At 39.5% G+C, this 16192-nt stretch overlaps 1 protein-coding gene across 10 annotated transcripts in view; it reads left to right on the top strand.

Moving 5' to 3' along the window:
- DENND2B (DENN domain containing 2B) overlaps nucleotides 1–16192 on the top strand; it is a 178454-nt gene that overhangs the window by 8657 nt on the left and 153605 nt on the right. For 6 of the 10 annotated variants that reach the window (XM_058688157.1, XM_058688164.1, XM_058688155.1 and 3 more), the window contains exons 3-5: nucleotides 12144–12403; nucleotides 12664–12798; nucleotides 14078–14210. The gene's annotated coding sequence lies outside the window, so the exon portion shown is untranslated. Of the gene's footprint in view, nucleotides 1–12143; nucleotides 12404–12491; nucleotides 12799–12973; nucleotides 12995–14077; nucleotides 14211–16192 lie in introns of those variants that run through there. The other 4 variants (XM_058688156.1, XM_058688161.1, XM_058688160.1 and 1 more) reach the window with 4 other exon arrangements.

The following is a 16192-nucleotide window of genomic DNA, read 5'->3' as shown; positions in this document are numbered from 1 at the left end:
GGCAAGCAACAGATCAGAGACAAAAGTACAGGAGGTTGGCATACAAACACCAGTGAGATGGGTAGGTGGGGAATGATAAGCATATGTCCAAAGTTTAGGGTCTCAAATTTAAGGTTGCCATTAGAATTTGTCCCATTAATACTCTGGACAGCATAGATCTCACATTTCCCACCCTCCTTTTCTCTGTAATTTACAAGGTTTCAGACATAGTTGGAAGACATGACCCTGCTTTTCCACAACTGATACTGAAGGCCTATGTGCTGAGATGAATGGCTCCCTGCAATAAGGGAATCAAGAGTCAACATAGTCTAGAGTCTAGAGCGTTCTGTCTTGGAGGCTGGAATTGTAAGGGCAAAATGATTTAGAAAAGATAGGGTCACCATTGTTATCATGCACAAAGAGTTATCTTGGTCTTGTGAATTGGGGACATTGGTCCATTCCATGACTTCTTATCTGTCTTGAAACCGTGTTGGTTCCCAGACTACCTGGCCCAGCAACAATCTGAGTACTGACTGACAGCCTCAGCCCAATCCTGTGAATCTACACCACCTTAATTTTTAGGACTTCCAGCTATATATTCCAGGGGAAGTAAAGAATAGGAGATCCAGAGTCAGGGTGAAACAAGCAGAATGACTGAGACAATCCTCTCTGTTAGTCAGGGAACTAGTATCACGGTCCTCTCAGAGACCGAGCTCATCCTCCCCCTCACTGCACTGTCTGTCATGGAGTAGGTCCTTAATAAATTTTGGTTGAATATTGAATTATTGCAGGGGCCTACAAGTGATGAAAGTAACTTAGTGGGAGAAGGAGTGGGAGAGGAACTCCTGACATAGGCACAGAGCCTGAATGCAGCTTTCTTATATGAGAAAGATGAAACTATATTGCTAGGGATGTCCCAGAAATAAATGAAGATACAAAGAAGTTATTAACATACCCATGGTTATAGAGCCATCCAGGGCAGCACTAGAAATTTACCGAGTGTCTTTGTTTTCAGATTTATGCTGTGTACACTAAACAAATGGTTTGTAAAGATTCAAAACAGTGCTTAGGCCAGCAAAAAAAATTTTTTTTAATTAATATAAAGTTTGAGTAAGTGAAATTTTGAAGATGATGGAATCTAATTGATAACTTCCTTACTCTTTAACCTGTAGATAATCTCCCTTTTAAAAGTGTTCATTATAGTAGTGATTATGCAGAGAAGAAGCCTGTGATGAAAATGTGGTATAAAATTGTGTTCTTTGTTCAGCAAGTTAAAACAAGCTGGTCTGTAAGCAATTATTATCTTCATCAAAATTCCTAGCTCTAATGTTTTGGCTTCATTGGCCCTGCACGTATGCCTTCTTGAACAATTGGATGGATTTAAAACACTTATGAGATGTTTGTGCTTGTATCTTAACATAGCATCAGTTCAACAGGAAAGAGAGAGAGAAAAAAAGTAACATTTGGCATTAGGGCATGGTTTAAAAAAGAAAATCAAACCAAAACTAAAGTAAACAAAAATCCCTTACAGCGCTTAAATCCCTGTATACGAATGAACATTCTTTATTGAGCCTTGTAATGCCTTCAGTAGCCATGCTGTAGTTAGTGTTCAGGAGTGTCTTTCTGTTCCTTACTCTTTAATCACCTAATGTTTCTGGAAAGATTACTGGAGGGTTGGCTACCCGTTACTAACATTTTTATATGGGTGATGCATTCTAAAGAAATCTCTTCTTGCCTTTTTTGCTGTATTTTTGGTTATTCCAAACAACAGCAACAACAAATACATACTGTAATCTAAGGAAACTCCTCAGGTGCCTGGTTGGGTAAGCAGATGATTTAAAAGTGAATTAGCTTTTTAAATTCTGAATTTGCATATGTGTGAGTGACTATGAAGAATGTGCCTTTGGATAAGATTGGGAATGTTTGGTTAAAAAATAATAACCTTTTAAGATTAAAAATATTCACAGGTGCATTTTTAAGCTTATATAATTTTTTCTAGAGGGTTGGGTTTCTGTTTACATTCTTTGGTTAGCTAATGATCACATAATCTAATATTTATACTATATATTCTTTTGAAATTACTGTAATGCAACAGCCATTTATTGGGTAGCTGTCATTTACTAGATATTGAAGATGGATACACCTTCAAGGGGTACACATTCTAGCAGAATCAACAGATTGGGTGTCATGGTGAACAATACTTGTGAACAGATGTTCTGGGCTATGGACTGTGCGTTGAGTGCAAAGAGAGGGAGTAATTCATTCTGCCTAGGAGCAGGCTTTACTGAAAAGGTGACCTTTGATTTGGGCCTATCAAAAGTGTTAACCTTCTTGACATTTTCAGGAAATGACAAGTTATTTATGAGACTGAGCATAATGAAGCCAATATGTAGAGTTTGATAGAAGAGTTAGAAGGAAAAATGTATAAAATTTCCCATAAGGTAGAAGAAAAAGACAATGAGATGGACAAATAAAGGATCAATCTAGGAGGTCCAACATATAAATAGGAGTTCTAGAAAGAGAAATTAGAGAAAATTAGGGGAGGAAATCTATGAAAAACAAAACAAAACATTTATTGGAACTAAATCAAGGAATATGAGCCTCCAGATTAAAAGGGCCTACTTTTAATGTGCCTTAGAACAATGTTTGAAAAAGTACCCATATGCAGGCACATCATCATGAAATTTCAGATTTCAGATAGGAAAGATCCTCCAAGCTAGCAGACACAAAAAATGCATTATATTTCCCAGCTGCAATACTAGAAAGCATATGACCAGTAGAACAATAACTTCTAAAATCTGAATAAAAAATATTTTTTATTTAGAATTCTTTACCAGCCTAAACTGTCAGTCCAGTGGGAGAATAGTTTGAAATCATTTTCAGCCTTGTATCAATTTTTTTTTACCTCCTATGTACCCTTTCTCAGAAACTACAACAGGGATCGAAAAAGAAAGAGGAAGACATGAGATGCAGGAAACAAAAGATCCAACATAGTAGAGTTATTCTTCAAAAGGAATAGGCATGCTTCTGAGATAAGAGTTAGGGAGGCAAGCAGATGCATTTTGACATAGTAGAGGAATGTCAAGGAAAATACACCTCTGCTTTTTCAGCGATGAGGGCAAGGTTGCCTGCTAACAGTAATTGGTTAGAAGTTTTGAAAATATACAAACTTGGGACCGTTGTTGTGAAAAGCAAGAAAAGAATCTTAATCACTAGGAATAATGAAAAAAGGATTGTTGAGCAGTATTCAGTACGGTGAGGCGGTTTGTAGTGAAGCCTGTCAGTTTCTTTTGCACCTTTCAGTAGGTTTTCAGAAATCATAAAGGTACTTTTTGTCAGTCAACTTCAATGCTCTTTATCAGAGATCACTTTTTCCTGAGATGCTCTGAAGATTTGTTTTTATAACACAAACTGAATTTTGGTTGGTAAAGGATCAATTTCCTCATGGTATTAGATCTGTATGCTGGAAAGCTGAGACTCTTAAAAAATTACAATTGGTAGTAAAAATCACACACACACACACACACACACACACACACACACACACACACACACAGAGGTTAGAGTGACAGCTTCCAATGCATCTGTAACCCAGACTTTTTGAGCCCTTAAATCTTGGCTCTTTAAGTCTTGATGACTTGAAGGTTGGCTGATGACTTAGATACTTGGGAGGAAGGAACTAAAGACCGAATGGAATGCTAGTTATTCTGCAAGAAAAGAAAAGAGGAAAGAAAGGAGGAAATAAGATAGATGTGAGTGCTGGGAAGAGGTTGGCCTTCCAGGAGACTGAGGGCAGCTCTGTCCTCTGACTTGAGTGTATCAGCCATGTTTCTCAAGCTAACAGAGATGTTGGGGTAGATTACACTTAACAATAGGGTAGACACATACAAACTGTCACCCCCATCTTACTGATGTTTAAATTTTCAAAGTCATAACTATGACTATACAAATGGTAATGTGAGTAACTTTTTCATAACTATTTTAACAGAAGCTCTCTAAGCACTTATTCCATTTGTTAAGAAAATAGTTATTCTATTATACTGTTTGAATCCACTAAGCATGTAATTTTGGTCATCTCTGAGCTAGACATCTTTTCCTTGACTCTAACCTGTAGTCTAGAATCTCCCATAGAGTTTTTTTTCAATTATAACTGCCTAGACCCTACCTCTAGAGATTCTGCATCAGAATCTCTAGACATATCCTGGACTACAGCATTGCATTTTTATAAACTCCTCAGATGATTTTTCCCCCAGAGAACACATATTTTATTCTGTAAAGAAATATAAAGGAATTGGAAGAGGACTACAGTTCTCAGGTGATTTCTGATGTGCACCAAGGTTGAAGACTATCTTTGTTTCTAATTTACTCAGCACATTGCATCCATAATTATATTCCTGAAATGCACATCATGTTACTCTTTTCCTCAAAAGCATTGTTTCTTCATGCCCTTCAGAATAAAATTCAAATTTCTTAGTACTGCTTTTTTAGCCTTCCTAGATCTGACCCTGTGTCAGTCAGAGTAGGTTTAGCCTATGCTGCAATAGCAACCCCTGAAATTTCAGTGGCTTAAGACAATAAAAGTCTATTTCTTGGGCACCTGGGTGGCTCAGTCAGTTAAACATTTGACTCTTGATTTTGGCTCAGGTCATGACCTTGCAGTTGTGAGATCCATGCTGAGCATGGAGCCTGCTTGGGATTCTGTCTCCCTGTGCCCCTCCCCTGTTGTCACTCACTGTCTCTCTCTGTCTCTGCCTCTGTCTCTCAAAAAAAGTCTATTTCTTACTCATATAACATGTCCAGCATGGGTCAATAGGGAGGCACTACTTTATTCAGTGACCCATTCTGCCCCATTGTCTCACATGGCTTTGGATCTGTGTGGTTAGAGAAGAGAGGCATGCACATCTCTTACTCATTCCTTTTCTTTTCTTTTCTTTTCTTTTCTTTTCTTTTCTTTTCTTTTCTTTTCTTTTCTTTTCTTTTCTTTTCGGTAGGCTCAACATCCAACATGGGGCTTGAATTTATGACCCCAAGATCAAGAGTTGCATGCTCTACTAACTGAGCCAGCCAGGTTCCCCTCTCACTCATTCTTAGAAATTTTGGCCTGGAGGTGACATGAGTCATTTCTGCTCACAACCTGTTGGCTAGAAAGTCATATGGCCCTACCTAATTGTAGGGTGAATGGAACATATAGACTTCTGGGGACTGGGCAGGATATTAGTAAACATTTGTTGTATCTACCACAGACCCATATCTCCCTATTTTTTTTTTAAGGTTAAGTTGGACTTCATACAACTTCATAAAAATTAACCATTTGAAATGCAGAATTCAATGGCATTAATTGCATTCACGATGCTGTCCAACAATCACTTCTGTCTAGTTCCAAAACATTTTCATCACTCCTAATGGAGACCCCATACTTATTTCTCCCTCCCTCGAGCCCCTGCCAACCACTAATCTTCTTTTTGTCTCTTGGATTTACCTGTTTTGGATAGTACATATAAATGGAATAATACAATATGTGGCCTTTTGTGTCTGGCTTCTTTCACTTACGTAATGTTATCCAAGTTCATCCACATTCTAGGATGTTTCAGCACCTCATTCCTTTTTGTGGCCAAGTAATATTTCAGTATATGAATATACCACATTTTATTTATCAATTCATCTGTTGATGGACACTTGGGTTGTTTCTACCTTTTGGTTATTGTGAATAGTGCTATGAAAATTCATGCACAATTAATTTGAACACCTGTTTTCATTCCTTGCAGTTTATACCTAGGACTGAAATTGTGGGGTCATATGGTTATTCTATGTTTAACTTGTTGAGGAACCACCAAACTGTTTTCCACTAATCTGCCTTTTTAGCCTCTGTTACTTTAGTCAAATAAAGAGGAGTCATTGTTCTTAAAGTTAGTAGTTCACAGCTCAGGCAATTCCTGTGGTTTTGAATTATCTCCTCCTCTTTTCTATTTGTTGAAAAGAAATTGTAACAATTACTTAAGATTCAGTTCCGACCCTCTTTCCATCGGTTTTTGGGAGGAAAGTCTACTACTGCAAATTCCTCTTTTTTCTCCTCTTTATCTCTTTTATACCACATATTTTATTCTGATATATTGTTAATATGTACCTTCCTCACTAGATTTTAGATTTTCTTATATGACTTATCTCTTTTATGCTCCATTGATGTCAAAGACAGTTTTTTGCAGGTGTTTAATAAATGTTTGTTGAGTGAATAAAGAAGTAAATAGCTATAGCTATTTTTTTTCTCATTTGCTGTAGGTTCATTTTTTTTTTTTTTGCAAGTAATATGGAAAATTACTAGAAGAGATCACATTCTCACAATTCTTATTTCAGGGATGCTTTTGGGGCAAAGTTTAGTGAGCTTAGTGACAGAGATAAATCATTCTTCAATCTAGGGATATTTTGATTAGATCTAAAACTGATACCATTGGAACAAAAATTGATAACTAGTGTTTCAAATCAGTAAATTTTTAGACTTTAATTTCTTCCAATTAAAAATTATCTTTAAGCCCCTGAGAGAATAAAAAGGACCATTCAGCAAGACATACGAGTGAGGAGACCTTTCAGTCTTCGTGAGCTTTTCTGAGCTTTTTCTTGTTTCCTGTCCATCTAAAGAGCATCCAGTATCTCATCTTATTCTTTATTCTCTCCCAGGTCTAGCCTGCCCAGCCTCATCAGTCAAACAGTCCTAACACTTTCTTTAAGTAAAGAGTAAATAGCCTGGTATTTGGAATAAAACCCCAAATAGCATTACAGAGCAAAAAATAAATGGACCTAGGTCAGACTAAACCTTTTTGTAAGCTGATTATAGGAAAAGAAACTTGATTTTATGTACTATATCTCTCATACACTTAGGAAGGGGAGAGTGAAAAGTACTACATGGTATTCAGGCAAGGAAACAGATTCTGTTCTGAAAAAGGGGATAAGGGAAACTGTTCAGTTAGCCCTTAAGTACTTTAACAAACTAATAGCTTATTTGTAGCTTTATGTTAAAATCCCAATTATAACACTTATGAAAGTAATAATCACTTAAATCCAAATGAGATTTACCATCTTGACAAAAATAATGTATATCTTAAAACATAAGGTTCTTAAGATCTTTATTAATAACCTTGTAACTTATGTTAATTATATCTACCAAGAGTATACTAAGTCAATTTTCCCCCTTAAATTCTGTGTAGATATAAATAGAATCTTTCTCTTATTACAAAAGAAAAATTTCAGGTTGTGAGGGTATGTATATGCCAGAAGTTTTTGTACAGATTTTCACTGTCAGTCTATTAACACAGTAACAGAAGGAACTATTTATTGGAGGGCTTAAGAAAAACATAAAAATGAGGAAGTTATTTACATACAGATGTGGCATTTTATAACCACATCTGCATGTTAACCAACATTGGTCGCTGAAGCTATTTTGTAGTCTGGAGTTGTGCGTAGTAACGCTCATAAGTAAAATGAAGGTTGCAATTCTGCTAATCCTTCCAGTGGACTGAAATAGAGCGTGAACCCTTAGCTTTGCTCTAGAATGGGGATTCCTATCTTTTTTGAGATCTTGAACCTCTTTGATAATCCGTTATAGGCTTTGGACTTCTTCTCCCAAAAATGCGTTATACACAATAAATAATTTTTTGTTCCCTTTGAATATCTCTGGAAGCATATACAAGAAACTACAGTGATTGCCTGAAGAGAGGGGAGCTGGAGGACAGGAGTAGGAAGGAAGAATTCTCTTTCTCCAAATATCCTTTTATACTGTTTTTTAAGTTTTCAACCAGGTATATATCTTACATATACGTATACATATATATATATATATATATATATATATATATATATTTTAAAGTCACAATGAAAAAATGTTTACACACAATTTTGGGTTCTGTGTTTCTTATACCCTACAATTAAAAAAATTTTTTTAATGTTTGTTTATTTTTTTGAGAGAGAGAGAGAGAGAGAGCACGCACAAGTGGAGGAGGGGCAGAGAGAGAGGGAGACACAGAATCTGAAACAGTCTCCAGGCTCTGAGCTGTCAGCGCAGAGCCTGACTCGGGGCTCGAACCCATGAACCGTGAGATCATGATCTGAGCCTAAGTCGGATACTTAAACAACTGAGGCCTCCCCCCTGCCATCACCCCGGTGCCCCACTTATCCTCTACAATTTTAAAAACTAAGTAGCTTTTAACAGAATATACATTAGGTCAGTTACGGATTATCTTACTTGATTACCAAAGATAGAAATATAATCAATAGTTTCAGTGACCTATTCGTGCTATTGTTTGTTTAACAAAACATGCTGAGTCCTCAATGATCTGTTTTGAAATCTTGTTAAACTTTGTTTAGTAGGAATATACTTTTTTTAAACATCAGTTTAAGGATTTTTTTTTCTTTCAGAGGTAGGCTGTAAAGGCAGTTGTGACTAAGGAAGTTGCTTATTGGGAAGAAAAGAGCTATATTATGTTTCAATTCATATAATGTCTTGCTTGATTTCTTTTGGGAAGCCTGTGTGAGTGTGTGGTGATAGAGGGGCTTTCCTCTAAGGGAAAATTGGCCTATGTAGAACTGACAAAGATCTTACAATTAATTTAGTGTAGTGTTTCTTAACCTTGGAGATTCTAATTCAGTAGGTCTGGGACTATAGCCAGAAACTGTATTTCTGACAAGCTTCTTAGATGATTCTGAAGGGCTCTCAGCTTTAGGAACTAGTGTTGTAGTACATGCTATTATGCTTTACTGATTGCAAAAATTCGTCATAAGGATTCTTACTACTGACATTTCAACTGTGTGAATATAAGTCCCGTTCGCCTTTTGAGGGTCTTGGAAAAGAGGAAAGTAAAAAGCCAGAGGGATGACCTTGATAGCTACTCCTGAGGCATGCTGGGCTTCTGGAGATTACAGATCAGAGTTGTTTTATATTGAAACTGGCCCTAAGTCTTAAAGCTTATGGAAAAAGTTCAAGGGTGAATATTGGGTGCTTTAGAAATGAGGTTCTACTCAAATGTAGAGGGAATGGAAACAGAATTGGATTAAATAGTACTTGTTGAGGTTATGGATTAATAATTAGTAATTATTTAGAGTGATTAAAAATTATTACTAATTTTTAATAATTAGTAATTATTTAGAGTGATTTCAATATTTACCATTTAAGTTTAGTTATTTAAAACAAAACATAAAATTTTTATTAAAAATTTAAAGAAGGAAATGATATGTAGAAAAGCATGCCCTAGAAAACCTAAAGGTAGGTCATCTGGGCCAACCTTCTTGCCCAGTTGCCTGCCTTAGAGAAACCTGGTTATTTGGATCATGAAGCATAATAAGACCCCAATTCCCCCTTTAATTAAGACCACATATAATATTGTAAGCAGAGTATGTAGGAGGAAGTAACTGCTTCATGAATACTAGACCTGCAAACCTGGAAGACTTCCTCAAAAATCTTAATCCCTTTGTCCCTCGAAGAAAAAAAAAAACACTCCAAAGCAAAATCTATGAACCAGAAAACCCAAGCCACTCACCATGTTTAAGTGCAGGATTTAAAATAGCAAAAGGAAGTAAAGCCCATCTCTGTGATGTCAAGTGCTATTTTGGTATATAACAAAATAGTTGAATCATAAGTCCCTCAAAGTTAAAATATTAAACAGACTCTTAGCTATAAGATGTGTTGCCAGGCATCTGTATGGAATATAAGCATGTAATCAGAGTGTATTGTATTTCTCCACACAAAGAGAAGCAAAGCTACTGCTTCTAAAGATTAGGAAACTTTCATTAGACTGACAGAAGACAGTACAGAGGAAATGGCTTGGGGGTGGAGGCGATGTATTTGAGAGGATGAAAGGAACAGTATTCATACTATCCAAATTAGAGCCAGGATGTTTATGCTCAAATCTTGTCTTGGCTCTGTGTTGAGGGGACTGAATAATGGGGACTTGAGAAAGTGTATCTGTGAGATCCCTAAATTAGGCACCAAATATACCAAATTCCTTTGTAAACTCTTCTTATTTGTGAATAAAGCCCAAAGCCAGCTAATGCTAATTACCTCTTCCTCTTTTCTGTTGCTAGTATCCTTCCTAAAGCTGTGATTTCATTCAGTTGTTTACAAGTCACATGTCTCTACAGGATTGTCACCTTATGGGGAGTGGTTTTATTCATTTTTCATTTACTCAAACACCATGTACTTATTGTGCACATATTTCATGCTGGGTACTGTGCTAGGCACATAACAATGTAATTATTAGCAAAGATAGACTTGGTCCCAGTCCTTGAGCTTACATCTCCCTTAGTTTTGTTGTGTGACGTGGACATTAGATTAATGTAAATTACTTAATTAGCACCTTTTAAATTAGTATTAGAAACATTTCAGTTGTCAGTGTCTCTAATAAAATTTTGGCCAGTGTTAACTGACTGAGACTGACATCAGTGGAGTTTAGACTCAAGACTATATTTAGGCTGTATTTAAAAAACTTAAGGGATGTTAATTTTCTTTCTGAAAGAGCAGATCTAATTAAGGTTTTTCTTAAGAATTAGAAAAGCTCAATGCATAATTTGCAATAGCATTGGCAAAAAAAAAAAAAGAACTATTTGTATCTCATTATTGCCCTCTTACATTGCTTTAGTACACATAGGAAGCAGCAGCGGCAGCTCTTGGAGATGAAAACAGTTACTGTCCTGGGTCTGAATAAAGAAAATCTTGATGCTTTCTTTTGGGATGGCTTTCTTTACAGTTGTCATTCATAAGAAAGGACTTTAATAAGTAGAAGTTTTAATAGTCTTGCAAGTGAGAAACTTAAGAACCTCCTTATACAGCATAAGGAGCTGCATGTGGCATTTGCCTGGAGTGTTATTGCATTCTGTGGCTTGTGTCCCCTAAGGATTCTTCTACATGAATTCTCTTGTTGCTTTTAGAGTGTAGAACCACCCTAATTTGAGACTGAAGATTGGAGAAGGCTAAGTCCATCCATATATGGCCTTGGTCTCCTGAAGGGTTCAAGTACTTCACTAAACTAGAGGAGAAACTCATTGCTAGATTTTGAATTTGGAGTAAAACTTGTTTTGATTTGCCTAGTTTCAGGTTGTCATCTGTATTTTCCAGTGTGCCTCAACAATGGAAACCTTGGGTTTTCTTAATGTAGAATCAATTCACTTTACCAAGAGCTGATATATTTTTCACACACAGACAACTGTGTTACTCTGTGTATAAGGCCTTCTGCTAGAAAGGCCAAATGTATCCTCTGGCACTAATATTACAAGATAAAGAGTTCGTGCCAGTGATTTATATTAATATCCTTTTTGGGCAAAGGAACAATAGACTTTATCGGTTTGATTCTTGCCACTATTTCTGTTTGATCATGAACAAGTTAAATTGTTTTTAGGATGTATCTTAAAGTCCCCATTATTATTATTTTTGAGCAAGAGAGAATGTGAGCGAGTAGGGGAAGGGCAGAAGGAGAGGGAGAATTCTAACCAGGCTTAATGCTCAGCGCAGAGCCAGACTCTGGGCTTGATCCTCACATCTTTGAGATCATGACCTGAGCTGAAATCAAGAGTCTAATGCTCAACCTACTGAGCCACCCAGGTGCCTCCCTGCCCCCACCCCCACCCCACCATTATTTCTGAGCTGAATAAATCCCTCTTTCAGACATGTGACAATTGAATTGGCCTGGGCTTTGAAACATGTCTTGGCCTTTATAGCCTGTTTATCTTCATTCATATACATTTGCTCCTTCAAGCTATAACTAGGTTTGTGAAAGTCAGATTTGTGCATTCCAATATCAAAGTCTATTTATAGTGATTTATGGGATGAGAAATTGGGTAACATGGGTTCCTAACATCCCACCAAGTATGTGTGGGTTTGGATTTTAAGTGGTTTGCATGATTCTTTTCCAAGTGGATTGTCACACTGAGTTAACAATGTCTTTCAGAATTCCACTAATAAATCACAGATTCTCACTGCTAGTATTCCATTGCTTATTTAATGACACCCTATTCTAGTTTTGGGTTTTGCAAGCCACATGGAGTATTTAAAACAAAATCTCAGAATGCCCTTGGAACTTTTGGTTCAGATCAAACTCCTTGGAACCCTACTGCTTTCAGAGTTCCTCTGCCACTGTTGGCAGTACCAAACGTAGCTTCTTGTAATGTCTTTTTGGGTTTTGCAGGGCTGCCCCAGGCCAAGGGCTGGAAGAACGGAAAGAGCTCATCGGTTTGTTTGAAGGCAGACAAGCTGTACAGGCAGCTTTTCCCAGACTCTCCCAGCTCCAGCTTTTCGTGCATACCAGCAGAGCCGCTTTTTTCCTCCAGTGATTGAAACCATCTGGACTGCAGGGGGGTCACGTGTGTATGAGAAAATGACATAAAGTTTCAGATCCCCTTGTGTTTTGCTCCAGACCCAGACAATTCTTGTTCGGATGGTGCCGAGGTGAGGGCCGTCCGGTTTGTGGGCCAACTCTTCATCCTGCCCCCCACCTCCATTTTCCCAACCCCAGCACACCCTACCCCCCCCCCCCCCCCCCCCAAGCTCCACACTCTCAGCGCGGGTTTTCTTGTTCCCTCCAGTGCCTTGGAGCACACCCCGCCACCGGGCTCAGCAGCCCACCCTCTCTGTCTCGGGTGGAGGCACACCTCCTCCACGCCCCCCTCCACTCAAATCTGTGCTCCCTCCCATCTCTCTCCCCCTAGCCCGGCCGCAGCCCCGGGCGCGGATGCCTGCCCGACCACCGCCCTCTCTCCCGGAGCGGCTCCTCCTCCGGGCTGCGCGGCTCCAGACAAGCCCCCATCAGTGCCAGCGCCCAGCCTGGCTGGAGAACTCAAGAGGTAAGAGCGTCCGGCCGCCGCCCTGGCTTTCCCAGCCCGTCTTCCCTCGGGAGGGGGTGGGGTGCCCGTGCCCTGGCTCCCGCGGCTGGCGGGCAGGAGGGGCGCCGGTTCCGCTCTGCCGCGCCCTGCCCGCCGCTGCAGCCCTAGCCCTTTTCCCGCTATTCACCGCTCCTAGCCCCGGCCAAGTTTCAGCTCTGTGAGTATTCGCGCCGGGCGCCCACACTCGGGGGCCTCTGCAGGCGCAGAAGAGCAGGGCGGAGGGGGGCAGCTCGGCGGGGCTGGTGGGGACTGCCCTCTGGGCGGTGGGTCGGGGCAGCCTTTCCGGCGGGCTGGGGCCACGCAGTTGGGGGTGGGGAGCAGGGAGACCAGGGATCTGGGGAAGTGCAGAGCTGCGGTGCGCAGAGGAGACTGCGGGCAGTCCCGGCGGGCCTGTGAGTGGGTTTCGCGTGCAGCCGCCGGTTGGTCCCCTGGACTCGCCAAGCTGCTCTGCTGTGGCTGTTGAGCCCTAACCTGCAGCTGTGGTGGTTGTATGCAGGCTCCTTGAGGGACGCGCGCGCGCGCGCGCACACACACACACACACACACACACACACACACACACACGGAACGCAAACAAAGGAAAATTAACTTTGTACTCTATGACTTTAACAAATTAAACTGCAAGTATTGGTGAATGATTAGCTTTCCTTTTTTGTCCTTCACCTGAAATGCACTAAGTATTAAAGATGTATTTTTTAAGTGACTCAAGACTAGCCAATGTTTGTGCTACCTTATCCAAGAATTTAGTAATTTAGTAGAATTTAAGAGACTGAACATTTTCAAGTGTTTCTAAGGATTATTGCATTTTCCTGGGATCTTTATACGAATGTAGTTTACAGTTACTTGGACATGAATAAAACAACTTCACTAACTGAGAGAATTTGTTTTAATGCTGCCTTAGTCTAGCTCTTGGTTTTATCCCATGCAGGTGTTTCTCTTGTTTGGGCAGCAGGGTCTTGGGAATGGGAAAGAGGTCATTATCTCAGCTCCAGGACAGTTTTGAGTTATCTTTTATATGCACACACTTCAACTGGCCATCTTGGGATAGGGCCACAAGATTAAAACTCAAGTGACTGTGTTACTTTTTTCCCCCAAGTAGTATTTTCAGAAGGTGAATCCCTTCACTGATGAGATTTTTCAGAGATGGGTTTCTAAAGAACCTGAAATAGTCTAGATTTCAGAAAGCTGATCAAAGGTAGAAACCAAATTGCTCATAGTCTGTCTCCCGTGCTGAATTAAGGACCGCACAAAGAAGGAGCTTAAGAAGAGCCTGTTGAATGCATGGAGTGAAGTAAAGGCTTCCTGGACTCTGCTGGCTTGTCTGAGAGTTCCACTGTGACTACGTAGATACAAGCGTCCTTTTCATTTATCCGGTAACTATTACCCTTGGAAAAACTCCCTAAGATATGGGGGTGATTTGTTCAAGTGCATATGGGAAGTGGTGTTATCTTCAAAGTATTTTTTATGGAACACTTAGTGACTGGCTGATAATTAGTAAAAACTTTGCTCTTGGGTTTGTGGATTCATTGGGGAAAGAGGAGTGACACATAAGAGAAGAATAAAAATTTTAGATCCATTGGCTTAGAATATAAGAATTAATTATAGAAGCTCAGAGGAGAATATGATTATGAACCAGAGTGCCTTTAAGGAAGAGAAGGGATTTCAATTAGGCCTTGAAGCAAAGCATGGCTCTAAACCTGGTGGAGAGTTGCTAGGGAGAGTTTCCAAGAAGAGAGACAGTAGATCATTTGGATTGGAGCTGGGGAGAAATGTGATGCTTACTGAGCATCTTACTTGGTGCCACATGCCACACTCTCTCTTTCATCTTCTAGTGATACGAAGTAGGTATTGTTACTCTTGTCTTAAAGAGAGGGAATTCTTGTTTTACAAAGAGAAGAGCTGAAATATAAGTAACTTGCTGAAGATCACACAGGTAGTGAGTGGTAGAGCTGGAATTCTAACTCCTGGTTGTCTACCTCTAAAGTTTGTGCCTCCACAGCTGCCTTCCACAATGGGCAGTGGGAAGTTCAGTTGAAGCAGACTGGTCAGCTTGAATTCTGGCTCAGGAGTTGCAACTTTATCCTATATGCATGGTCTGGCTTTAAAGATTTTTGAGAAAAGGAGTGATGGGCAAAGCCATTTTTGAAGATTAATGTGACATCAGGGTACAGGATTTGTAACTTGCTCATCACAGGTAAGGTGCAAGATGTAGTTCTTAATAAAGGAGGTTAAAAAAAAATGTGAATGTAGGAAATATACCTGGATGTTTAAATTCCTGGCCTCTCCAGTAGCTTGGTTCACTGGGTAAGACTTTGTTGCACTGACCACAGGGCTTCTGGGGATCTAGAAAAGAGCTGGATCTGACCGGGCAAACATTGAACTGGAATGTGTATGTGGGGCAACATGGTTTGTCCTTTGTATTTCCCACATGTTTTGCAATGCTTTGGTGAAAGTTTTTTGTTTTGTTTTGTTTGTTTGTTTGTTTGTTTGTTTTTATAATTACCCTAGGACAGAGATCAATGTTGTAATTTGTTTAAGATCCTTTACTAAGTAGGAAAGTTGAGCTCCCAAACCAGGGCTTCTGCTCTAAAGATCTCATTTAAGTTGAGGTGTCCTTTCCCCCCAACATTTCCTTGTTTCCTAAAAATGCTGAATTTTAAAATTTGGTATTGGCAAGGTAAAAATGAATTGAGATTCCGTTTCTTAATAAAACCAGTTAAGAGAAAATGCACTTTATTTCACTTTTTTGTCATGGAGGAACAATAGCATACCTTTGCAAAGTTACTGTGTGGGAATTTCAAAGGGATAGGAAAGCCAGGATTTAGAGATGTGCAGAGCTCTTCCTACCCCTCTACATTTCTTACCAGTAAGTTGTGTTCATATATACACCTAGAGAGCTTAGGGGGCCTTTGAATACCCAAGTTTATAGCTAGACCCTTTGATTCTCTGCAGATAATGGGCTCAGGAAGGGCAGCAGTGGGTGGAGCCATTTTATTAGAATTGTCTCCCACTTTGAATACAGTCTAGTGCAACTGGTTCTTCCTTGTGCGACATCTAGGCCTTTTTCTCTGAACTTGTCAGTACTCTAAAGAATTGGTTTTTAGGCAAGGGATACCAGGTAGTGGGGGAGTTGTGCCCAAAAAAGGCAGAAAATCAAGTTGGTCAGCTAGAGAATTTTTATTATTTGTTTGTTTGTTTATATATTTTTTTTTGAGAGCAAGAGCTTGTGCATGTGCAAGCAGGGGAGGGACAGAGGGAGAGGGAGAGAGAGAATCTTAAGCAGGCTCCACAGTCAGCGCAGAGCCAGACATGGGGCTCAATCTAAGGACTGTGAGATCATGACCTGAGCCAAAAT

This window comes from Neofelis nebulosa, chromosome 10 (assembly GCF_028018385.1).
Source record: "Neofelis nebulosa isolate mNeoNeb1 chromosome 10, mNeoNeb1.pri, whole genome shotgun sequence".
Lineage (NCBI taxonomy): Eukaryota > Metazoa > Chordata > Mammalia > Carnivora > Felidae > Neofelis > Neofelis nebulosa.
This window is presented reverse-complemented; position numbering and strand designations above follow the sequence as displayed.